This window comes from Pseudophryne corroboree, chromosome 2, assembly GCF_028390025.1.
Source record: "Pseudophryne corroboree isolate aPseCor3 chromosome 2, aPseCor3.hap2, whole genome shotgun sequence".
NCBI lineage: Eukaryota > Metazoa > Chordata > Amphibia > Anura > Myobatrachidae > Pseudophryne > Pseudophryne corroboree.
Genome location: NC_086445.1, coordinates 954654943 through 954670607, shown reverse-complemented (window position 1 = coordinate 954670607; position 15665 = coordinate 954654943).

Genomic DNA, 15665 nt, shown 5'->3' with positions numbered 1-15665 from the left:
AGGGTGTTATGAAAAAAATGCTGATGCTGTAGGGTGCCGTGACTCAAACCACTGCCCTAAACATATCTGACTTCTGCAAGACACTGACTTACTGATTACTTACGAATTCACCTCCTGGACACTCTCTCCCTCTGATTAAGCTTTATTAAAATAAATACTAAGGTCAAACAGCTGACAAATGAGACCAAGCATTGTATAGGCACAATTAAAGAATTGCTGGTATATTGACTCAGGTGCCACAAGACCGCTTAGTTGCAATCACTACATTGAGCATGTGTAATCCTATAACAGTCACTGAATAGACAAAGGGCCTAATTCAGATCTGATCGCTGTTCTATGCGTTTGTACACAAGTGCACAAACGGAATGCACGTGTGTGTGTGTGAACAAGAAAAATGCTATTTTACGTACGAATGCACAATGTGCAGCAGTGCACAAAGGCGGTGTATACTATTTGACATTGTACAGAAGCGGTGTTCGCATAGTTGTGAATTGATCTGCCTGCATCATGGAGCTTGTACATGTGCATTGTAATTGCAAGTGTGCAAACAATCGCATAATGGTTTGGTTCAATAAATGTACTTAAACAATTACCCTAAGGATTTGAAATGTTTCTGAACAATTAAGTGATCAAACACTGTAAATTGACATAAAAAAAGGAAGGTTATGTTTATTAAACACCACACAATAGCTGTTTTTTGAAAGTTGTCTTTTTGAAGCAACAAAAAATACAAACCTAATGATTTTAACAATCTAAATAACTGTAATAAATTCTGGACATTGTCCAGCAGGGCCAGAATGTGTGCCTGCATGGCCAGGTTTCGATCTCAAACCTCAGGGTCTGTAATAAGTGGGGAAGAATGTGAAAAATAAATTACATACATAACATTCAGAAAAACCTTGTCACTAGAATCTATCCAGAATGCCACTGCAAAGCAGATTTCAAACAGTCATTGTGTGCATATCAACTCTTCTTGTTTGTTCATATATGCTATAGAGATGAGCGGGTTCGGTTCCTCGGAATCCGAACCCGCCCGAACTTCAGCTTTTTTTACACGGATCCGAGCGACTCGGATCTTCCCGCCTTGCTCGGTTAACCCGAGCGCGCCCGAACGTCATCATGACGCTGTCGGATTCTCGCGAGGCTCGGATTCTATCGCGAGACTCTGATTCTATATAAGGAGCCGCGCGTCGCCGCCATTTTCACACGTGCATTGAGATTGATAGGGAGAGGACGTGGCTGGCGTCCTCTCCATTTAGATTAGGGTTGAGAGAGAGAGAGAGATTGACCTGAGGCTGTGATACTGTAGAAGAGAGTGCAGAGTTTAGTGGCTGACGACCACAGTGACCACCAGACAGTGCAGTTGTTTGTTTTATTTAATATATCCGTTCTCTGCCTGAAAAAAACGATACACACAGTGACTCAGTCACATACCATATCTGTGTGCACTGCTCAGCCCAGTGTGCTGCATCAATGTGTGTGTGTATATATATATATATATATATATATATATATATATATATATATATATATATCTGACTGTGCTCAGCTCACACAGCTTATAATTGTGGGGGAGACTGGGGAGCACTGCAGTGCCAGTTATAGGTTATAGCAGGAGCCAGGAGTACATAATATTATATTAAAATTAAACAGTGCACACTTTTGCTGCAGGAGTGCCAGTGTGACTAGTGACCAGTGACCTGACCACCAGTATATATAATATTAGTAGTATACTATCTCTTTATCAACCAGTCTATATATTAGCAGCAGACACAGTACAGTGCGATAGTTCACGGCTGTGGCTACCTCTGTGTCGGCACTCGGCAGCCCGTCCATAATTGTATATACCACCTAACCGTGTTTTTTTTTTCTTTCTTTATACATACATACTAGTTACGAGTATACTATCTCTTTATCAACCAGTCTATATATTAGCAGCAGACACAGTACAGTGCGGTAGTTCACGGCTGTGGCTACCTCTGTGTCGGCACTCGGCAGCCCGTCCATAATTGTATATACCACCTAACCGTGGTTTTTTTTTTCTTTCTTCTTTAAACATACATAGTTACATAGACATCTCTTTATCAACCAGTCTATATTAGCAGCAGACACAGTACAGTACGGTAGTTCACGGCTGTGGCTACCTCTGTGTCTGCACTCGGCAGGCAGTCCATAATTGTATACTAGTATCCATCTCCATTGTTTACCTGAGGTGCCTTTTAGTTGTGCCTATTAAAATATGGAGAACAAAAATGTTGAGGTTCCAAAATTAGGGAAAGATCAAGATCCACTTCCACCTCGTGCTGAAGCAGCTGCCACTAGTCATGGCCGAGACGATGAAATGCCAGCAACGTCGTCTGCCAAGGCCGATGCCATAGTACAGAGCATGTCAAATCCAAAACACCAAATATCAGAAAAAAAAGGACTCCAAAACCTAAAATAAAATTGTCGGAGGAGAAGCGTATACTTGCCAATATGCCATTTACGACACGGAGTGGCAAGGAACGGCTGAGGCCCTGGCCTATGTTCATGGCTAGTGGTTCAGCTTCACATGAGGATGGAAGCACTCAGCCTCTCGCTAGAAAAATTAAAAGACTCAAGCTGGCAAAAGCAGCACAGCAAAGAACTGTGCATTCTTCGAAATCCCAAATCCACAAGGAGAGTCCAATTGTGTCGGTTGCGATGCCTGACCTTCCCAACACTGGACGTGAAGAGCATGCGCCTTCCACCATTTGCACGCCCCCTGCAAGTGCTGGAAGGAGCACCTGCAGTCCAGTTCCTGATAGTCAGATTGAAGATGTCAGTGTTGAAGTACACCAGGATGAGGAGGATATGGGTGTTGCTGGCGCTGGGGAGGAAATTGACCAGGAGGATTCTGATGGTGAGGTGGTTTGTTTAAGTCAGGCACCCGGGGAGACACCTGTTGTCCGTGGGAGGAATATGGCCGTTGACATGCCAGGTGAAAATACCAAAAAAATCAGCTCTTCGGTGTGGAGGTATTTCACCAGAAATGCGGACAACAGGTGTCAAGCCGTGTGTTCCCTTTGTCAAGCTGTAATAAGTAGGGGTAAGGACGTTAACCACCTCGGAACATCCTCCCTTATACGTCACCTGCAGCGCATTCATAATAAGTCAGTGACAAGTTCAAAAACTTTGGGTGACAGCGGAAGCAGTCCACTGACCAGTAAATCCCTTCCTCTTGTAACCAAGCTCACGCAAACCACCCCACCAACTCCCTCAGTGTCAATTTCCTCCTTCCCCAGGAATGCCAATAGTCCTGCAGGCCATGTCACTGGCAATTCTGACGATTCCTCTCCTGCCTGGGATTCCTCCGATGCATCCTTGCGTGTAACGCCTACTGCTGCTGGCGCTGCTGTTGTTGCTGCTGGGAGTCGATGGTCATCCCAGAGGGGAAGTCGTAAGCCCACTTGTACTACTTCCAGTAAGCAATTGACTGTTCAACAGTCCTTTGCGAGGAAGATGAAATATCACAGCAGTCATCCTGCTGCAAAGCGGATAACTGAGGCCTTGACAACTATGTTGGTGTTAGACGTGCGTCCGGTATCCGCCGTTAGTTCACAGGGAACTAGACAATTTATTGAGGCAGTGTGCCCCCGTTACCAAATACCATCTAGGTTCCACTTCTCTAGGCAGGCGATACCGAGAATGTACACGGACGTCAGAAAAAGACTCACCAGTGTCCTAAAAAATGCAGTTGTACCCAATGTCCACTTAACCACGGACATGTGGACAAGTGGAGCAGGGCAGGGTCAGGACTATATGACTGTGACAGCCCACTGGGTAGATGTATGGACTCCCGCCGCAAGAACAGCAGCGGCGGCACCAGTAGCAGCATCTCGCAAACGCCAACTCTTTCCTAGGCAGGCTACGCTTTGTATCACCGCTTTCCAGAATACGCACACAGCTGAAAACCTCTTACGGCAACTGAGGAAGATCATCGCGGAATGGCTTACCCCAATTGGACTCTCCTGTGGATTTGTGGCATCGGACAACGCCAGCAATATTGTGTGTGCATTAAATATGGGCAAATTCCAGCACGTCCCATGTTTTGCACATACCTTGAATTTGGTGGTGCAGAATTTTTTAAAAAACGACAGGGGCGTGCAAGAGATGCTGTCGGTGGCCAGAAGAATTGCGGGACACTTTCGGCGTACAGGCACCACGTACAGAAGACTGGAGCACCACCAAAAACTACTGAACCTGCCCTGCCATCATCTGAAGCAAGAAGTGGTAACGAGGTGGAATTCAACCCTCTATATGCTTCAGAGGTTGGAGGAGCAGCAAAAGGCCATTCAAGCCTATACAATTGAGCACGATATAGTAGGTGGAATGCACCTGTCTCAGGCGCAGTGGAGAATGATTTCAACGTTGTGCAAGGTTCTGATGCCCTTTGAACTTGCCACACGTGAAGTCAGTTCAGACACTGCCAGCCTGAGTCAGGTCATTCCCCTCATCAGGCTTTTGCAGAAGAAGCTGGAGACATTGAAGGAGGAGCTAACACGGAGCGATTCCGCTAGGCATGTGGGACTTGTGGATGGAGCCCTTAATTCGCTTAACAAGGATTCACGGGTGGTCAATCTGTTGAAATCAGAGCACTACATTTTGGCCACCGTGCTCGATCCTAGATTTAAAGCCTACCTTGGATCTCTCTTTCCGGCAGACACAAGTCTGCTGGGGTTGAAAGACCTGCTGGTGACAAAATTGTCAAGTCAAGCGGAACGCGACCTGTCAACATCTCCTCCTTCACATTCTCCCGCAACTGGGGGTGCGAGGAAAAGGCTCAGAATTCCGAGCCCACCCGCTGGCGGTGATGCAGGGCAGTCTGGAGCGACTGCTGATGCTGACATCTGGTCCGGACTGAAGGACCTGACAACGATTACGGACATGTCGTCTACTGTCACTGCATATGATTCTCTTAACATTGATAGAATGGTGGAGGATTATATGAGTGACCGCATCCAAGTAGGCACGTCACACAGTCCGTACTTATACTGGCAGGAAAAAGAGGCAATTTGGAGGCCCTTGCACAAACTGGCTTTATTCTACCTAAGTTGCCCTCCCACAAGTGTGTACTCCGAAAGAGTGTTTAGTGCCGCCGCTCACCTTGTCAGCAATCGGCGTACGAGGTTACATCCAGAAAATGTGGAGAAGATGATGTTCATTAAAATGAATTATAATCAATTCCTCCGCGGAGACATTGACCAGCAGCAATTGCCTCCACAAAGTACACAGGGAGCTGAGATGGTGGATTCCAGTGGGGACGAATTGATAATCTGTGAGGAGGGGGATGTACACGATGATATATCGGAGGGTGATGATGAGGTGGACATCTTGCCTCTGTAGAGCCAGTTTGTGCAAGGAGAGATTAATTGCTTTTTTGGGGGGGGTCCAAACCAACCCGTCATATCAGTCACAGTCGTGTGGCAGACCCTGTCACTGAAATGATGGGTTGGTTAAAGTGTGCATGTCCTGTTTTGTTTATACAACATGTGGGTGGGAGGGCCCAAGGACAATTCCATCTTGCACCTCTTTTTTTCTTTTCTTTTTCTTTGCATCATGTGCTGATTGGGGAGGGTTTTTTGGAAGGGACATCCTGCGTGACACTGCAGTGCCACTCCTAAATGGGCCCGGTGTTTGTGTCGGCCACTAGGGTCGCTAATCTTACTCACACAGTCAGCTACCTCATTGCGCCTCTTTTTTTCTTTGCGTCATGTGCTGTTTGGGGAGGGTTTTTTGGAAGGGACATCCTGCGTGACACTGCAGTGCCACTCCTAGATGGGCCCGGTGTTTGTGTCGGCCACTAGGGTCGCTAATCTTACTCACACAGCTACCTCATTGCACCTCTTTTTTTCTTTGCGTCATGTGCTGTTTGGGGAGGGTTTTTTGGAAGGGCCATCCTGCGTGACACTGCAGTGCCACTCCTAGATGGGCCCGGTGTTTGTGTCGGCCACTAGGGTCGCTAATCTTACTCACACAGCTACCTCATTGCACCTCTTTTTTTCTTTGCGTCATGTGCTGTTTGGGGATGGTTTTTTGGAAGGGACATTCTGCGTGACACTGCAGTGCCACTCCTAGATGGGCCCGGTGTTTGTGTCGGCCACTAGGGTCGCTTATCTTACTCGCACAGCGACCTCGGTGCAAATTTTAGGACTAAAAATAATATTGTGAGGTGTGAGGTATTCAGAATAGACTGAAAATGAGTGTAAATTATGGTTTTTGAGGTTAATAATACTTTGGGATCAAAATGACCCCCAAATTCTATGATTTAAGCTGTTTTTTATTGTTTTTTGAAAAAAACACCCGAATCCAAAACACACCCGAATCCGACAAAAAAAATTCGGTGAGGTTTTGCAAAAACGCGTTCGAACCCAAAACACGGCCGCGGAACCGAACCCAAAACCAAAACACAAAACCCGAAAAATTTCAGGCGCTCATCTCTAATATGCTACTGGTTTTTAACCAATAAAAACTTACTCGCCTCTACAAACCATTATTAACATGCCTATTTTATAAATCTATCTCGTCTAGTAAAAACGCCCAACTCCCATCTACACTATGCATCTGTCATCCAGGGGGTGTATCTTCCTATTGGCCAGGATGGCACTTGCCAGGGGCACCAGCCTTAGGAGGGGGTGCCCGGCAGTGCCACCCATGCCAGGGGGTAGAATTACATAGTAGTTCTTCTCACTGAGTACATCCCTCCTGAGGAAGCTGGATTATACCAGTGAAACGCGTTGAGCTTACTCTACCTATCTGGACTTCATTCTCCAAACCGGCACGGCAAAGCCGTGTCATCCTTCGGCACAATTTGGACTCCTCTCCCATCACTGGACCCTATCATCAAATCGGTCTACTCTACCCCTACAGCTACAAATGGACTTGTTCCAACGCTGATGCTTACCAACGTGGGGATCTGGTAATTATTTACCCATTACAGTGAATGCACAAAGGGAGGCTGTCCTAGCCTTTAGGAATGGACAATTCTAATACAGGAGAATGTGAAATCTATGAAACTTTATCCAGATAAGATATATCTAAGTTTTATCGCCACCTTGTGGCAACAGGAATTCCTTCCTTTTTAGATTTGTTGCATATGTTATGCTAATAAATTGTTACCTTTTTACATAGAGCAAACCATCCTTATTATTTTAATTTATTTTAACTGATTAATCTGTTCAGCCAGCGCTGGTATACATATCCTTTTCTCTATTGCTTAGTTTTGAGGAATTGACCTTCCTCTTACCTGCTGCTGTTGGTCGCGCACCTGCTTATTTATTATTTGTACTTTGTTCATATATGCTACTGGTTTTTAACCAATAAACTTACTCACCTCTACAAACCATTATTAACATACCTATTTTATAAATCTATCTCATCTAGTAAAAACGCCCAACTCCCATCTACACTATGCATCTGTCATCCAGGGGGTGTATCTTCCTATTGGCCAGGATGGCACTTGCCAGGGGCACCAGCCTTAGGAGGGGGTGCCCGGCAGTGCCACCCATGCCAGGGGGTAGAATTACATAGTAGTTCTTCTCACTGAGTACATCCCTTAGCAGTTCTCATCCACTGCTGGAATCTCTGAAGCGTATTACACTCTGACATTCTCTGTGACTACAGTCACGAGGGTGAAAATAGCCGGGGAGAGGGGCACTTCCTCTACCTCATCTGTTCCCCTTCTCATTGGGTCCATGCGGTCTGTCACCAAACACCAGCCACTACAATCCACACCAGTCAGCAGTGCAGCGTGAGCATACCTGTACATTTACCGTAGCTGCACTGCATAGTTTATCCTGGCAGTCTGGATCACAGGTTACAGAACTCTGTATGGAGAGGTATCTAGAGTAGTGACTGCCTGCCCAGCTGTGAGACTACAAGTCCCAGCACACCTTGTCAACTGGATTTGCTGGGACATGTAGTGCCATCACACCTAGACAGTTTTTTAACTGTATGTGTGCATATATCCCCTCAGTGTCCCTTTCAGCATCCTCCTTTTAATTCCCCCTTAGTGTTCCTGCCCACACCATCCCTGTAACTGCCCCCTCAGTGACTCTACCCATACACTCCTGTAATTTCCTCTGTCCCTGCCCACACCCTTCCCATAATTCCCCCTCCGTATCCCAGCCTGCACCCTCCCCGTAATTACCTCTGTGTCCCTACTTGTACCCTAACCGTAATTCCCCCTCAGTGTCTCTGCCTGCACCCTCCCATTAATTCTCCCTCAGTGTTCTGACCTCGGCCTCCCTGTAACTCCCTCCTCATGTCCCTTCCTGCACACTCCTGTAATTCCCTCAGTGTTCCTTCCCGCATTCTCCCTGTAATTGCCCCTCGGTGTGCTTGACCTCAGCCTCCCTGTAGCCCCTCCCTCTCACTTTCCCTACCCGAAACCTCCCTGTTATTGCCCCTTAGTGTCCCTGACCTCAGCCTCCCTGCTCATTGTCTCTGCCCACACCCTCCCCATAATTCCCCCTCAGTGTCCCTGCCCGCACACACCTGTAATTCTCCCTGACCTCAGCCTCCCTGTAATTCTCCCTCTGTGTCCCTAGGTGTGGGAGGCACCAGTTCCTTACTTTGCCAGGGGTGCTCAGATCCCTAGATACACCCCTGCTGTTGTCTTCATGGCTCACTTGTTCAAAACACAATTGCAGGAGTTTGTAGGCCCACTACCCATGCTATGTAATGGCCTCCCACACATCATAAGACTGTCCTGTAGGCTTAATCTTTGCATTCATACCATGTAAATTAAGCTATTCAGGCAAGGCTTATAAATCCTACAACACATGACTTTCAAAATCCTTAATATTTCATTACAATGACATCAATAATGTCTTTAATGTTTTTGGACCGCTATGATAGTGCTTGAATTAGTTCCTAGCATTGTTAATTCAGAGCACCATATATTTTGGGAGCAGGGCCTTCATACCTCTGTCTGACCCAGTTATCTAAATCGAATGTTTTAATGTAATCTGTTGCAGTACATGTGTATTAAACCGTGTCCCTGCAGCTGCTATGGAACTATATGTAATACCCACCAAGGTAAGTATCATGTGCAATTTCGAATACACTTTTATTTTAAAATACTTTTTGTAAAGACATTAATGACAATATCTAGAGACTGGAATTTTATTCAACTGTAACACTTCAGTGTAACTTCTTCCTTTTACTGTGAAGCTTCGAGTAGTCAAGAGCGAAACAGTATTCGTATTATACTCAACATATGTTGCTTACATAAAAAAAGGTATTACAATGCACAATATTTAGAGAATAACAATGCTACTAAGAGAAAACATAAATTTAGAATAGCATTCACAATAATAATTACCTTTTAATTGGGGCCCCTTTGTAACCTCTGTAATGTTCATATAAAATATATATATATATATATATATATGAAGATTTCCCAAAGGAGCTTGTATTAGTGCTCTGGTATATGACAGTATAAATAGTATCCTTATGTTATTATTCTTAAAAAAGGATTTTATTTCCTTTAAAGATACAATACATAAAATTGTTCAATTACATTCCATGATACTTTATACACGAGATGATTGAAAACAATGTTCCATTCTTAATCATATAGTGGTGCCTCTTGAAGAACGCAATAGTTGTCTCAAAAACCCAACGCGTTTCGTCCAACGGACTTCATCAGGGGCTTTACAATCAAGAGACTTCATTACAGATAATCAGCACATAAACTTCAATAAGTAGACACATTGCCAGAACGGTATTGGATAAAATTTCACCTCATGGATTATCACTTTGCTTATTCAAAAGCTTATAAGACAATTAATTCCCAGGATTGGGCCAGAATTGTTTTTACAAAGAGTCAGTATGAATGACTGTCGCAATGCCTCTCTGTAGTTCACACTGTTCCAATCAGCTGTGTGTATATATATATATATATATATATATATATATATATATATTTTTTTTTTTTTCATAGTTATGGTGAACTTTCTCTAGATAGTTAATCTCCTGAGATTAATCACTGAATCTGGGTATGCTAAAAGTAATAATGGAGAAATCACATAAGAAGAAAGGCACCTTATTCTGTGTAGCCAGAGGGCTTGGTGTTGGAGTTCTGTGAGGAATTGCAGTGATGTTACCTTGCATGCAGCTGCAGTAACGGTGGAGACTGCTATTTTTTTTTCTAATTACTCCCTGGGTAGTCTCCGAGCTCAATGTGTTACTAGCCAGCTGAAGTTTATTACGTGGATCTAAAGAACTGTTCCTTAGTGAAGACTGTCCATAATCTCTGTAACACTGTGATGAACCTAGCTAGGTTAACTGTATCACTTGGTCCAGACTTGGCCCCGGCTCACCTCTCTGCTTTTAAGGGTGAGCTGCTGAATGCGCCTGTATCACTAAGTATCTAAGCCGCTCAATGTGTCTCGGCTACTTTGGCCTGCAGCTACTGGTCCATATCACTGTGTTGGCCGCTAAAATATAACTGTTACAGATGAAATTACTTTCCTTTGACTCTCTAGAAGCGTGTCCGCTGATACTGAGTGTATGTTCGTGGCATGTATAAATAAGTATAGGCACGTATGCAGTCCTCCCTTCAGTCTCCAAACTGCAAGTCTGTAATGCTAAATGATTTAACAGCAGCTGCAGCAAGGAGAGGGTAAACTGCTGACAGAATATTCCCAGCAAGGGTTCCTGGATCTGATAGGTGCAATGCACCCAGTGTTTGCTCACCAGCTTCTGTTCAATGAAGCACCGTCCTCTCTCTCAGGCTGGGAACTGCCCCCATAGAGGATGGGAGCCACATCACCACACTCCCACGTCAGCTGCGATCACTGGAAGCTGTAGATATGCTGTGGGAGGCCCCCACTGCTCTCTGGTTGCCACTTCTCCAACTCCGGTCAAGGGGACAGTGGCCTTTTACAGGCAACCTGCGCAGTACCTCACACCGGTCCAGCCACCGTCCTCTCACTAAGATGTCCGCCTAACCTCCACCAACTGTCACACCTGACATTGGTCATGTGACCACCTCCTGATCTCTTGAGCAGCTGCAGAGACTGTTGGGAATTATCTGCCTGTGAAATGCGTTGTAGTGCACTGCACAGTGTCAGATATAAAGTAGTATCTTGCATAGCAGGGTATTACATATACATCCCAGCATGCCCTGCCTCAGTGATATCAAGCCTTAATAGTAAAATTGTGGCAGGGAATGCTGGGATGTGTAGTTCCACAGCTGCTGGAGGGACACAGGTTCAAGACACATGTAGTATATTAAACATAATAAAGCTACATTAAATTAATTATAATTATGCTTACTTTTGACAACGGCCACCCACTCATACTCCTCCCTCTGGTGGTGGCTGCATTCCTTCTGTGGCTTGAGGGGGGGATGGAGGTTTGATGGGGAAAGGGGCTTGAAAGGGGGTGGGAGGTTGGATTGGGGAAGGAGAATCCGATTCAGAGGGGGAGGGTAAGTCGTGGGTGGGTGAAGCTTGATGGGAGTAATAGGACAGCTGTGTTGGTTGTGGCCTCCCACTCCTCCTTTGTGCTCTGCCTGAGGAGAAAGGAACACCGTTTGAAAAAACATAAGCTTCATAATGCAAATTTAATTCACACAAATTAGCTATAGATTGTAAGCAGGGCCCTCCTACCTCTGACTGTTCATTTTTACCCAGTTTTGTCTTCTAATTGTGTCCAGTTGTAAAGCGCAATTGAATTTGCTGCGTGCTATAAAACTGTTACTAATAGGCTACTCTAGAATGCATAAAATATATATATTTTTTTGTTTAACTATTTAAAAAATATAATTAACCTTATTTTTATGGATAAAAAAACACAATATAATTTAAAAATAAAACATGTACATAAGTTATATTCATTGTTTGTAAATTAGTAAACAGACAACCCCCACACATACTGTATACATGCATACAAACGTCCATGCATACCTACATACATTAACACTATCTACAGGCTAAACAACATACACACTTATGAATTCAAATATCTGTTTAACGGCTAACAACAAACACACTCATGCGCACATGAATCCACTGTAACGCTACAGTATGCATTACTTATGTTGCGGTATTTGGCATAATTGCACCAGCAAACTTGGCTGGCGGCGTAGGTACGACCATCATCGCTCTAAATGGACTATGGATAATGGTTCACCTGACGTGGGGGGGACACAGGGCTAGTCCGCCCCACATGTCGGGGGGCGGACTAGTCCGCCCCACATGTCGGTGCCAGCCCCCCCCTCTCCCCCACAGTAGTGCAAAGGCATCGCACAGCGGCAATGCCTTTGCACTTCAAGAATAGCTCCCGACCAGTGCAGATTTAGCATGCTGGCCTGGAGCTACTCGTCGCTCCCCGGACCGCAGTGGCTGCGTGTGATGTCACGCTGCAGACTGCCCCCCCAACAGACCGGCCACGCCTGCGTTGGCTGGACCGTGCCCACTAAATGGTGGCTTAACACCGCCGTCCAGCCCCCTCTCGCCCAGCGACCACCTCTGCCTCAGAGGCGATTGCTAGGCAATGACGAATGGCATGCGCCGTTCCGACCCGATCACAGCGCTGTGAGAAACTGCAGCGAGCGGGTCGGAATGACCCCCAGTCTGCGTGCAACCTACGTGTGGATATATAAGGGCCTGACTGGCTTATGGGGCAGTCCATTACAGCAGTACGGAGCTGCAGCTCCCTGATTCTAAATGCGGCAGCTCGCTAGGTGCCAATGGCATATTAAGCATATTTGCTAATATTTATACAGTATGCCTGCTCCGCAAAATCAACAAAATAAATAACATGCACCCTTGAGAAGTACACAGAAACACAGGAAAAATATAATGAATACCAAAACACACGGGTAAAAATGTACAAACCAACACACCACTACAACATGCACGCTTACCAGCATAACTAAAAATTTTGGTGTCAACCACACAACAATCTTTATAAACCGCAAATGTACCCTCTAAGAGCAAACAAAAAAACATATATTTTTTGTAAAACATGTTGTGCGACTGCATACCACCATTTACAAAAATGAATAACAAAAAAGTTATCGCAGATGAAAAAAAAAATGTACTGCTTTGCACAATACTGGAAAAACCTTTCACAACACACATACAGACATGTATTACACAGACACACTGTGCAAACACAAACAACCATTACCACACCACATACTTACCAGCGCAAACACAGTTGCAATTTGAAACACCAACACTCTACATAAAACATTACATAACACATATTAGTTAAAGGAAATATGTACTTCTAATACATGTTTAACTTGAAAACATATAAAAACCCACTTACCTTCAACACTAACATCACACGCTCTCCAAGATCAACACTCACAATACACAGATGCATAGAGTCACCTTAAATATGGAAAACATTTTTTATCAATTTTGCCAATTGTGTTTGCATCACCTGTGCAAAATTACATTAAGCATGTATAAAACACCCCCCCAGAACCATACGCAGATGGTACCAGCATCATGGATCCCATTGCTGAGGAAATACAAGCCATCAATGCCCAACTACGTGCAGCGTTCCAATAAAAGAAGGCAAGGCCAAATGGCCCAGCAACTACCAGTATCTGGCTGTGCAGAGGAGGAAGGAGCAGGGCCCAGTAGGTGAGGGTGTTTCTGAAACCAACTCTGATGTGGGCCCAGACAGCTCACCTCCGTGGGAACACACAGAGGAACCCCCCCACCAATCAACTCTCCAGGAGGAGTTCTATTGGCCATCTGAAACCATGGCCAAAGAAATGAGGAGTTTCAGCAACAGATGCTCCTGGGGGTCCATGAGCTCACCTCTACTATCCGTCAAGGCATGCATGAGATAACCCCCATTCTTGGCCCCATTGTCCAAAGCATGCAGGCCATCACAGCATTCCATGGCCAGAGTCAAAGGGAGTCAACAACACCTGCCCCATCCCCAGGGCCGGTTCAAGCCCGCTCGGCGCCCCGGGCAGGAAACGGGGCGTGGCCTAATACAGGGGGCGTGGTCAGTTACGCCCCCTGTACATTACTAGCGCCGCTTGACTGCTGAGCGGTGCGCGATGACGTCATCGCGCACCGCACAGCAAAAGGTCCTCTCCACGAAGGGAAACTAGACGCGTAGCGTCTAGTTTCCCTTCATGGAGAGGACCTTTTGCTGTGCGGTGCGCGATGACGTCATCGCGCACTGCTCAGCAAAGGTGCACTCCACAAAGGGAAACTAGACGCTACGCGTCTAGTTCCCTTCACAGGAGGCGGGGACACAGCGGGCAGCGGAGGCGGACGGGGGACACAGCGGGCAGCAGTGGCGGATCTTGCCACGGTGCGGCGCCCTCCGGATGGCGCCAGCGCCCTCCGGACGGCGGCGCCCCGGGCAAAAGTCCTGCTTGCCCGTGGCAAGATCCGCTACTGCCCATCCCCTAGACCTGCCCAGGAACAACATCTCACTGGACAGGGCTCTCGCACATACACATGCAGATGCCAATCCCCAGAACCACCCCTTCAGCCATTTAAAAAAAGAGGAAGATGGTGATTTTCCTCCCCAGATGCGCTCCATGGTTCCTGGCCACATATTTTTTGAGACATAGTGGATTTGTTCCATGGCGTGCAGAACAAGAATGTCCAACTCCATCCTGCCAAATATTTTTTTTCTCTCTTTACCTGGCTGTAATTGAGTAGACTGTGAACTTGGGTCAGCTTCCTCTTCTGTTTGTGGGCCTGATTGTTGTGTCTGGGTACTGAGTTTAGTAATACAATTTATTCTTATTGCCTTTCACTTTGAACACAAATAGTGTTCATTTTATTGTGATACATGGTAATGCAAAAATATATTTACAAACCATAATGATTTATAATGCTTCTTGTTTAGTGGGGGCCCAAACAAAGCAATCATTTAAGCCACAGTCATGTGGCAGACCCTGTTGCTAAAATGATTGATTGGTTTGTTATAGTGTGCATGTCCTGTTTATACAACAGGGGTGCTGCCCTATATGGGGTGCTGCCCCACTGCCGTTTAAGTCCAGTGGTGCTGTAGCCTTTCTGCTTTGCTGTGTAATTCTCCAGGGGTCCTGCCTATGCTGTATAAGTGCAGAGGTGCTGCTGTAGTTTATCCTAGGTTTAAATTTAAGCCTAGAGCAGAATATGAAACCAGCTTCAACATCACAACCAAATTTGTGAAAACATATATCCGCAAAGGAGAAATGGAAATTGCAATTTTGACGAAGTATTTTCCAATGAGAACACATTTGTGGCCAAAGTCAGTCAGGCTCAGAGGAGACTGAATCATAATCCAGTGCAACTGCTAAAGAAAACTAGATTTTCCATCTGCACCTATGTATATATGTATGCCATATAATTCCAGGGGTGCCCTGTCTGTACCCGCTCATCTACAACTTGTAGTATGCACTGTGTACCCAGCATTAGAGAGAGGTTCTTCTCAATTATTTCATGTAAGTAACTCAAATGAATAGCACCATTAATTTTGATTTATTATTAATGTTCCACAATTTGAGATTATTTACAAAATGCGCATTTGTTGTACAGAGTTCTTTTTCATTTATTTTGTAAATGTTTTCTCCTTAATATTGGACAATGCAAGGGCTGCGTAGTGTTATCGCAAGATTTTGCGGTGTTAAGGGGGATACACACGGAGCGATAATCTAAGCAATCTGA